Here is a 12,236-nt window from a genome sequence, read left to right as displayed (position 1 = left end):
TGAGATTGATCATGTTCTTCTAATAGGAATCACGACTTGCATGTCTATGAGTATGACAACCGGCAGGAGCCATAGGAGTTGTCTTTATTTATTGTATGACATGTGTGTCATTGAATAACGCCATGTAATTACTTTACTTTATTGCTAAACCGTTAGCCATAGTAGTAGAAGTAATAGTTGGCGAGACAACTTCATGGAGACACGATGATGGAGATCATGATGATGGAGATCATGGTGTCATGCCGGTGACGATGATGATCATGGCGCCCCGAAGATGGAGATCAAAAGGAGCAAAATGATATTGGCCATATCATGTCACTATTTGATTGCATGTGATGTTTATCATGTTTTTTGCATCTTATTTTCTTATGACGGTAGCATAAATAAGATGATCCCTCATAAAATTTCAAGAAAGTGTTCCCCCTAACTGTGCGTCGTTGCGAAAGTTTGTTGTTTTGAAGCACGACGTGATGATCGGGTGTGATAGATTCTAACGTTCGCATACAATGGGTGTAAGCCAGATTTACACATGCAAAACACTTAGGTTGACTTGACGAGCCTAGCATGTACAAACATGGCCTCAGAACACAAGAGACCGAAAGGTCAAACATGAGTCGTATAGAAGATACGATCAACATGAAGATGTTCACCGATGATGACTAGTCCGTCTCACGTGATGATCAGACACGGCCTAGTTGACTCGAATCATGTATCACCTAGATGACTAGAGGGATGTATAACTGAGTGGGAGTTCATTAAATAATTTGATTAGATGAACTTAATTATCATGAACTTAGTCTAAAATCTTTGCAATATGTCTTGTAGATCAAATGGCCCAAGCTAATGTTGCCCTCAACTTCAACGCGTTCCTAGAGAAAACCAAGCTGAAAGACGATGGTAGCAACTATACGGACTGGGTCCGAAACTTGAGGATCATTCTCATAGCTGCCAAAAGAGCATATGTCCTAGATGCACCGCTAGGTGAAGCACCCGTTTTCCCAGCAACTCAAGATGTTATGAACGCCTGGCAGTCGTGTAGTGATGATTACTCCCTGGTTCAGTGTGGCATGCTTTACAGCTTAGAACTGGGGCTCAAAAGTGTTTTGAGCAGCACGGAGCATATGAGATGTTCCAAGAGCTGAAAATGGTTTTCCAAGCTCATGCACGGGTCGAGGAGATATGAAGTCTCTGACAAGTTCTACAGTTGTAAGATGAAGGAGAATAGTTCTGCAGCAAGCACATACTCAAAATGCCTGGGTTGCACAACCGCTTGTCTCAGCTGGGAGTTAATCTCCCGGATGACGCGGTCATTGAAAGAATCCTTCAGTCGCTCCCACCTAGCTACAAGAGCTTTGTAATGAATTACAATATGCAGGGGATGGTGAAAACCATTCCTGAGGTATTTTCAATGCTGAAATCAGCTGAGGTGGAGATCAAAAAGGAACATCAAGTGTTGATGGTCAATAAAACCACTAGTTTCAAGAAAGGCAAGGGTAAAAAGAACTTCAAGAAGGACGGCAAGCGAGTTGCGGCGCCCGGTAAGCCAGTTGTTGGGAACAAGCCAAAGCATGGTCCCAAATCTGAGACTGAGTGCTTTTATTGCAAGGGAAACGGTCACTGGAAGCGGAGCTGCCCTAAGTACTTAGCGGACAAGAAGGCTGGCAACACCAAGGGTATATGTGATATACATGTTATTGATGTGTACCTTACCAGTACTCGTAGTAGCTCCTGGGTATTTGATACCGGTGTGGTTACTCATATTTGTAACTCAAAACAGGAGCTGCAAAATAAGCGGAGACTGGCAAAGGACGAGGTGATGATGCGCGTCGGGAATGGTTCCAAGGTCGATGTGATCGCCGTCGGCACGCTACCTCTACATTTACCTACGGGATTAGTTTTAAACCTCAATAATTGTTATTTAGTGCCAGCTTTGAGCATGAACATTGTATCTGGATCTCGTTTAATACGAGATGGCTACTCATTTAAATCCGAGAATAATGGTTGTTCTATTTATATGAGAGATATGTTTTATGGTCATGCCCTGCTGGTCAATGGTTTATTCTTAATGAATCTCAAACATGATGTTACACATATTCATAGTGTGAATACCAAAAGATGTAAGATTGATAATGATAGTCCCACATACCTGTGGCACTGCCGCCTTGGTCACATTGGTGTCAAATGCATGAAGAAGCTCCACGCAGATGGACTTTTGGAGTCTCTTGATTACGAATCATTTGACATGTGCGAACCATGCCTCATGGGAAAAATGACCAAGACTCCGTTCTCCGGAACAATGGAGCAAGCAACCAACTTATTGGAAATCATGCATACTGATGTGTGCGGTCCAATGAGCGTTGAGGCTCACGGTGGCTATCGTTATGTTCTCACCCTTACTGATGACTTGAGTAGATATGGGTATATGTACTTAATAAAACACAAGTCTGAGACCTTTGAAAAGTTCAAGGAATTTTAGAGTGAGGTAGAGAATCAACGTGACAGAAAAATAAAGTTCTTATGATCAGATCGTGGGGGAGAATATTTAAGTCATGAGTTTGGTATGCACTTAAGGAAATGTGGAATTGTTTCACAACTCACGCCGCTTGGAACACCTCAGCATAACGGTGTGTCCGAACATCGTAATCGCACTCTATTGGATATGGTGCGGTCTATGATGTCTCTTACCGATTTACCGCTATCATTTTGGGGATATGATTTAGAGACAACTACATTCACTTTAAATAGGGCACCGTCTAAATCCGTTGAGACAACAACGTATGAATTATGGTTTGGGAAGAAGCCTAAGTTGTCGTTTCTAAAAGTTTGGGGATGTGATGCTTATGTCAAGAAACTTCAACCTGAAAAGCTCGAACCCAAGTCGGAAAAATGCGTCTTCACAGGATACCCTAAGGAAACCATTGGGTATACCTTCTACCTCAGATCCGAAGGCAAGATCTTTGTTGCCAAGAATAGTAAGTGCGAGGAAAGTAGAAAACTTGATGAAGTACTACCTCTTGAACCGGAAAGTAGCACAGCTCAGGAAGATGTTTCTGTGGTGCCTGCACCGACTAGATAGGAAGTTAATGATGATGATCAAGGTCCTTCTGATCAAGTTGCTACTGAACTTCGTAGGTCCACAAGGACACGTTCCACACCAGAATGGTATGGCAACCCTGTCCTGGAAATCATGTTGTTAGACAAAGGTGAACCTTTGAACTATGAAGAAGCGATGGCGGGCCTAGACTCCAACAAATGTCTTGAATCCATGCAATCCGAGATAGGATCCATGTATGAAAACAAAGTATGGACTTTGACATACTTGCCCGATGATCGGCGAGCGATAGAAAATAAATGGATCTTTAAGAAGAAGACGGACGCGGATGGTAATGTTACCATCTATAAAGCTCGACTTGTCGCTAAGGGTTACCGACAATTTCAAGGAGTTGACTATGACCTTCTCACCCGTAGCGAAGCTGAAGTCCGTCTGAATCATGTTAGCAATTGCCACATTCTATGATTATGAGATATGGCAAATGGACGTCAAAACGGCTTTCCTTAATGGCTATCTTAAGGAAGAATTGTATATGATGCAGCCGGAAGGTTTTGTCGATCCTAAGAATGCTAACCAGGTATGCAAGCTCCAGCGCTCCATCTATGGGCTGGTGCAAGCATCTTGGAGTTGGAACATTCGCTTTGATGAAATGATCAAAGTGTTTGGGTATGCAGACTTATGGAGAAGCCCGCGTTTACAAGAAAGTGAGTGGGAGCTCTGTGGCATTTCTCATATTATATGTGGATGACATACTATTGATGGGACATGATATAGAACTTTTGGACAGCATAAAGGCCTACTTGAATAAGTGTTTTTCAATGAAGGACCTTGGAGAAGCTGCTTACATATTAGGCATCAAGATCTATAGAGATAGATCGAGACGCCTCATAGGTCTTTCACAAAGCACATACCTTGATAAAATATTGAAGAAGTTCAATATGGATCAGTCCAAGAAGGGGTTCTTGCCTGTATTGCAAGGTGTGAAATTGAGCTCAGCTCAATGCCCGACTTCGGCACAAGATAGAGAAAAGATAAGTGTCATCCCATATGCCTCGGCCATAGGGTCTATATGTATGCCATGTTGTGTACCAGACCTAATGTAAACCTTGCCGTAAGTTTGGTAGCAAGGTACCAAAGTAATCCCGGCATGGAACAATGGACAACGGTCAAGAATATCCTGAAATACCTGAAAAGTGTTGGAAATATGCCCTAGAGGCAATAATAAAATGGTTATTATTGTATTTCCTTGTTCATGATAATTGTCTATTGTTCATGCTATAATTGTATTAACTGGAAACCATAATACATGTGTGAATACATAGACCACAACATGTCCCTAGTGAGCCTCTAGTTGACTAGCTCGTTGATCAATAGATGGTTATGGTTTCCTGACCATGGACATAGGATGTCATTGATAACGGGATCACATCATTAGGAGAATGATGTGATGGACAAGACCCAATCCTAAGCCTAGCACAAGATCGTGTAGTTCGTATGCTAAAGCTTTTCTAATGTCAAGTATCATTTCCTTAGACCATGAGATTGTGCAACTCCCGGATACCATAGGAATGCTTTGGGTGTACCAAATGTCACAACGTAATTGGGTGGCTATAAAGGAGCACTACGGGTATCTCCGAAAGTGTCTGTTGGGTTGGCATGAATCGAGACTGGGATTTGTCACTCCGTGTGACGGAGAGGTATCTCTGGGCCCACTCGGTAGGACATCATCATAATGTGCACGATGTGACCAAGGAGTTGATCACGGGATGATGTTTTACGGAATGAGTAAAGAGACTTGCCGGTAACGAGATTGAACAAGGTATCGGGATACCGACGATCGAATCTCGAGCAAGTATCATACCAGTAGATAAAGGGAATTGTATACGGGATTGATTGAATCCTTGACATCGTGATTCATCCGATGAGATCATCGTGGAACATGTGGGAGCCAACATGGGTATCCAGATCCCGCTGTTGGTTATTGACCAGAGAGATGTCTCGGTCATGTCTGCATGATTCCCGAGCCCGTAGGGTCTACACACTTAAGGTTCGATGACGCTAGGGTTATAGGGAAGGTATGTACACGGTTACCGAATGTTGTTCGGAATCCCGGATGAGATCCCAGACGTCACGAGGAGTCCCGGAATGGTCCGGAGGTGAAGATTGATATATTGGACGAAGGGTTTTGGAGTCCGGAAGTGTTCCGGAGGTACCGGGTGATGACCAACATGACCGAAAGGTATTTTGGGAGCCCCGGCAAGTGTTGGGGGGGTTCATGGGCCAAGGGAAGGGGCCAAACCAGCCGACTAAGGGGTTGTGCGCCCATCTCACCTATTCCCACGTGACCAGGGGGTTTGGGGCGCCCCATCTAGGATTCCCACCTCCTGGCTTGGGGGCCAAGTCACCCAAAGGGGAGATCCCATCTGCCCTGGCCGCCCCCCCCCCCTAGCGGAAACCCTAGGGCGCCTCCCCCTCCCCCTTGCCCCTATATATAGTGGAGGTTTTGGGGCTGCCCAACATATGAGTATCTCTCTCCCAAGGCGCAGCCCTACCTCTCTCCCTCCTCGTCTCTCGTAGTGCTTGGCGAAGCCCTGCTGGAGTACCGCGCTCCTCCACCACCACCACGCCATCGTGCTGCTGCTGGACGAAGTCTTCCCCAACCTCTCCCTCTCTCCTTGATGGATCAAGGCATGGGAGACGTCACCGGGCTGCACGTGTGTTGAACGCGGAGGCGCCGTTGTTCGGCGCTTAGATCGGAATCAACCGCGATCTGAATCGCTACGAGTACGACTCCTTCATCCGCGTTCTTGTAACGCTTCCGCTTAGTGATCTACAAGGGTATGTAGATGCACTCCCCTTCCCCTCATTGCTAGATTACTCCATAGATTGATCTTGGTGATGCGTAGAAAATTTTGAATTTTTGCTACGTTCCCCAACAGTGGCATCATGAGCTAGGTCTATCCGTAGTTTCTATGCACGAGTAGAACACAAGTTGTTGTGGGCGTTGATTTTGTTCAATATGCTTACCGTTACTAGTCCTATCTTGTTTCGACGGTATTGTGGGATTAAGTGGCCTGGACCGACCTTACATGTACACTTACGTGAGACAGGTTCCACCGACTGACATGCACTTGTTGCATAAGGTGGCTAGCGGGTGTCTGTCTCTCCCAGTTTAGTTGGGTCGGATTCGATGAAAAGGGTCCTTATGAAGGGTAAATAGAAATTGGCATATCACATTGTGGTTTTGGCGTAGGTAAGAAACATTCTTGCTAGAAACCTATAGCAGCCACATAAAAACTAGTAACAACAATTAGAGGACGTCTAACTTGTTTTTGCAGCATATGTCGTGTGATGTGATATGGCCAAGAAGGATGTGATGAATGAAATATATGTGATGTATGATATTGATCATATTCTTGTAATTGGAATCACGACTTGCATGTCGATGAGTATGACAACCGGCAGGAGCCATAGGAGTTGTCTTTATTTATTGTATGACCTGCGTGTCACTGAATAACGCCATGTAATTACTTTACTTCATTGCTAAATCGTTAGCCATAGTAGTAGAAGTAATAGTTGGCGAGACAACTTCATGGAGACACGATGATGGAGATCATGATGATGGAGATCATGGTGTCATGCCGGTGACGATGATGATCATGGAGCCCCGAAGATGGAGATCAAAAGGAGCAAAATGATATTGGCCATATCATGTCATTTTTGGATTGCATGTGATGTTTATCATGTTTATGCATCTTGTTTGCTTAGAACGACGGTAGTAAATAAGATGATCCCTCATAATAATTTCAAGAAAGTGTTCCCCCTAACTGTGCACCGTTGCGAAAGTTCATTGTTTTGAAGCACCACGTGATGATCGGGTGTGATAGATTCTAACGTTCACATACAACGGGTGTAAGCCAGATTTACACACGCGAAACACTTAGGTTGACTTGACGAGCCTAGCATGTACAGACATGGCCTCGGAACACAAGAGACCGAAAGGTCGAACATGAGTCGTATAGTGGATACGATCAACATGAAGATGTTCACCGATGATGACTAGTCTGTCTCATGTGATGATCGGACATGGCCTAGTTGACTCGGATCATGTATCACTTAGATGACTAGAGGGATGTCTATCTGAGTGGGAGTTCATTAGATGAACTTAATAATCATGAACATAGTCAAAAGATATGTTCCTAGAGAAAATTTAGTTGAAAGTTGATAGTAGCAATTATGCGGACTGGGTCTGTAAACTGAGGATCGTCATCATTGCTGTGTAGAAGGCTTATGTCCTTAATGCACCGCTCGGTGTGCTGAACCTCAAACATCATCTGCGGATGTTGCGAACATCTGACATACACGTTTTGATGACTACGTGATAGTTCAGTAATGTTAAATGGTTTAGAATTGAGGCGCTAAAGACGTTTTAGAAACGTCGCGGAACATATGAGATGTTCCAAGGGCTGAAATTGGGATTTTAGGCTCGTGCCCACGTCAAGAGGTATAAGACCTCCGACGAGCTTCTTAGCCTACAAACTAAGGGAGAAAAGCTCAATCGTTGAGCTTGTACTCAGATTGTCTGGGTACAACAATCACTTGAATTGAGTGGGAGTTAATCTTCCATATGACATAGTGATAGTTCTCCAAAGACATTGCCACCAAGCTACTAGAGCTTCGTGATGAACTATAACATATCAGGGATAGATATGATGATCCTTGAAATATTCGCGATGTTTGACACCGCGAAAGTAGAAATCAAGAAGGATCATCAATTGTTGATGGTTAGTGAAACCACTAGTTTCAAGAAGGGCAAGGGCAAGAAGGGGTACTTCATGAAACGGCAAATCAGTTGCTGCTCCAGTGAAGAAACCCAGGGTTGAACCCAAACCCGAGACTAAGTGCTTCTGTAATGAGGGAACAATCACTGAAGTAGAACTACCCTAGATACTTGGTAGATGAGAAGGCTGGCAAGGTTGACAGAAGTATATTGGATATACATTGTATTAAATGTGTACTTTACTAGTACTCCTAGTAGCACCAGGGTATTAAGATACCGGTTCGGTTGCTAAGTGTTAGTAACTCGAAATAAAAGAGCTACGGAATAAACGGAGACTAGCTAAAGGTGAGATGACGATGTGTGTTGGAAGTGTTTCCAAGGTTGATGTGATCAAGCATCGCCTGCTCCCTCTACCATCGAGATTGGTGGTAAACCTAAATAATTGTTATTTGGTGTTTGCGTTGAGCATAGACATGATTGGATTATGTCTATCGCAATACGGTTATTCATTTAAGGAGAATAATGGTTACTCTATTTATTTGAATAATACCTTCAATGGTCTTGCACCTAAAATAAATGGTTTATTGAATCTTGATCGTAGTGATACACATGTTCATGCCAAAAGATATAAGATAGTAATGATAGTACCACCTGCTTGTGGCACTGCCATTTGAGTCATATTGGTATAAAATGCATGAAGAAGCTCCATGTTGATGGATCTTTGGACTCACTCATTTTTTGAAAAGTTTGAGACATGCGAACCATGTCTATTGATATGTGCGCATGAAGAAACTCCATGCAGATGGATCGTTTGGACTCACTTGATTCTAAATCACTTGAGACATGCAAATCATACCACATGGGCAAGATGACTGAAAAGCCTCGTTTCAGTAAGATGAAACAAGAAAGCAACTTGTTGGAAGTAATGCATTTTGATGTGTGTTGTCCAATGAATGCCGAGGCACGCAGTGGATATCGTTATGTTCTTACTTCATAGATGATTTGAGTAGATGCTGAGTATATTTACTTGATGAAACACAAGTCTGAATTATTGAAAGGTTCAAGTAATTTCAGAGTGAAGTTGAAGATCTTCGTGACAAGAGGATAAAATGTCTATGATATGATCATAGAGATGAATATCTGAATTGCGAGTTTGGTACACAATTAAGACATTGTGGAAATTGTTTCACAACTAACACCGCCTGGAATACCACAGTGTGATGGTGTGTCCGAACGTCATAGTTGCACCCTATTGGATATGGTGCATGCCATGACGTCTCTTATTGAATTACCACTATTGTTCATGGGTTAGGCATTAGAGACAACTGCATTCACTTTAAATAGGGCACCACGTAATTCCGTTGAGACGACACCATATGAACTATGGTTTGGAGAAACCTAACTTGTCGTTTCTTAAAAGTTTTGGGCTGCGACGCTTATGTGAAAAGTTTCAGGCTGATAAGCTCGAACCCAAAGCGGATAAATGCATCTTCATAGGACACCCAAAACAGTTGGGTATACCTCCTAATTCTGATCTAGAAGCAAAAATGATTGTTTCTAGAAACGGGTCCTTTCTCGAGGAATAGTTTCTCTCGAAAGAATTGAGTGGGAGGATGGTGGAGACTTGATGAGGTTATTGAACCATCACTTCAACCAATGTGTAGCAGGGCACAGGAAGTTGTTCCTATGGCACCTACACCAATTGAAGTGGAAGCTGATGACAGTGATCATGAAACTTCGGATCAAGTCACTACCAAACCTTGTAGGTCGACAAGGATGCGTACTACTTTAGAGTGCTACGGTAATCCTGTCTTGGAAGTCATGTTGCTAGACAACAATGAACCTACGAGCTATGGAGAAGCGATGGTGGGCCAGGATTTCGATAAATGGCTAGAGGCCATAAAATCCGAGAGAGGATCCATGTATGAAAACAAAGTGTGGACTTTGGAAGAACTACTTGATGGTCGTAAGGATGTTGGGTACAGATGGATTTTAAGAGGAAGACGGACAATGATGGTAAGTGTCACCATTAAGAAAGCTCGACTTGTCGCTAAGATGTTTTCCGACAAGTTCAAGGAGTTGACTACGATGAGACTTTCTCATTTGTAGCGATGCTAAAGAGTCTGTTGCAATTATATTAGCAGTTACTGCGTGATTTATGAAATCTTGCAGATAGGATGTCAAAACATTGTTTTCTCGATGTTATTCTTGAGGAAAGGTTGTATGTGATACAACCAAAAGGTTTTGTCAATCCTAAAAGATGCTAACAAGTATGCAAAGCTCCAGGAATCCTTCTAAGGACTGGAGTAAGTATCTCGGACTTGGAATATACACTTTGATGAGATAATCAAAGATTTTGGGTTTATACAAAGTTTATGAGAAACTTGTATTTCCAAAGAAGTGAGTGGGAGCACTATAGAATTTCTGATGAGTATATGTTATTGACATATTGTTGATCGGAAATGATGTAGAATTTCTGGAAAGCATATAGGTTATTTGAAAAGTGTTTTTCAATGGAAAACCTGGATTAAGCTACTTGAACATTGAGCGTCAAGATCTATAAGGATAGATCAAAAACGCTTAATAATACTTTCAAATGAATACATACCATGACAAGATTTTGAAGGAGTTCAAAATAGATCGGAAAAGAAGGAGTTCTTGGCTGTGTTATGAGGTGTGAATATTGAGTAAGACTCAAGACATGACTACGGGAGAAGAGAGAGAAAGGACAAAGGTCATCCCCTATGCTTCAGACGTAGGCTCTATAGTATGCTACGCTGTGTACCGCACCTGAAGTGTGCCTTGCCATGAGTCAGTCAAGGGTACAAGAGTGATCTAGGAATGGATCATAGGACAGCGGTCAAACTTATATTTAGTAACTAGTGGACTAAGGAATTTTCTCGATTATGGAGGTGGTAAAAGAGTTTGTCGTAAAGGGTTACGCCGATGCAAACTTTGACACTAATCCGGATTATTCTGAGTAGTAAACCGGATTCGTATAGTAGAACAGTTATTTGGAATAGCTCCAAATAGAGCATGGTAGCTGCATCTAGGAGATGACATAGAGATTTGCAAAGCACACACGGATCTGAAAGGTTCAGATCCGTTGACTAATAACCTCTCTCACAAGAGAGATATGATCAAACCCCATGGGTGTTGATTCATTACAATCACATAGTGATGTGAACTAGATTATTGACTCTAGTGCAAGTGGGAGACTGTTGGAAATATGCCCTAGAGGCAATAATAAAATGGTTATTATTGTATTTCCTTGTTCATGATAATTGTCTATTGTTCATGCTATAATTGTATTAACTGGAAACCATAATACATGTGTGAATACATAGACCACAACATGTCCCTAGTGAGCCTCTAGTTGACTAGCTCGTTGATCAATAGATGGTTATGGTTTCCTGACCATGGACATAGGATGTCATTGATAACGCGATCACATCATTAGGAGAATGATGTGATGGACAAGACCCAATCCTAAGCCTAGCACAAGATCGTGTAGTTCGTATGCTAAAGCTTTTCTAATATCAAGTATCATTTCCTTAGACCATGAGATTGTGCAACTCCCGGATATCGTAGGAATGCTTTGGGTGTACCAAACGTCACAACGTAACTGGGTGGCTATAAATGTGCACTACGGGTATCTCCGAAAGTGCCTGTTGGGTTGGCATGAATCGAGACTGGGATTTGTCACTCCGTGTGACGGAGAGGTATCTCTGGGCCCACTCGGTAGGACATCATCATAATGTGCACGATGTGACCAAGGAGTTGATCACGGGATGATGTGTTACGGAACGAGTAAAGAGACTTGCCGGTAACGAGATTGAACAAGGTATCGGGATACCGACGATCGAATCCTTGACATCGTGGCCCATCTGATGAGATCATCATGGAACATGTGGGAGCCAACATGGGTATCCAGATCCCGCAGTTGGTTATTGACCAGAGAGATGTCTCGGTCATGTCTGCATGATTCCCGAGCCCGTAGGGTCTACACACTTAAGGTTCGATGACGCTAGGGTTATAGGGAAGGTATGTACGCGGTTACCGAATGTTGTTCGGAGTCCCGGATGAGATCCCGGACGTCACGAGGTGTCCCGGAATGGTCCGGAGGTGAAGATTGATATATTGGACGAAGGGTTTTGGAGTCCGGAAGTGTTCCAGAGGTACCGGGTGATGACCAGCATGACCGAAAGGTATTTCGGGAGCCCCGGCAAGTTCTGGGGGGCTTCATGGGCCAAGGGAAGGGGGCAAACCAGCCCACTAAGGGGCTGCGCGCCCCCTCACCTATTCCCACATGACCAGGGGGTTTGGGGCGCCCCGTCTAGGGTTCCCACCTCCTGGCTTGGGGGCCAAGTCACCCAAAGGGGAGATCCCATCTGCCCTGGCCGC

The sequence above is a fragment of the Triticum dicoccoides genome, chromosome 7B, assembly GCF_002162155.2.
Source record: "Triticum dicoccoides isolate Atlit2015 ecotype Zavitan chromosome 7B, WEW_v2.0, whole genome shotgun sequence".
Taxonomy (NCBI): domain Eukaryota; kingdom Viridiplantae; phylum Streptophyta; class Magnoliopsida; order Poales; family Poaceae; genus Triticum; species Triticum dicoccoides.
This window is presented reverse-complemented; position numbering follows the sequence as displayed.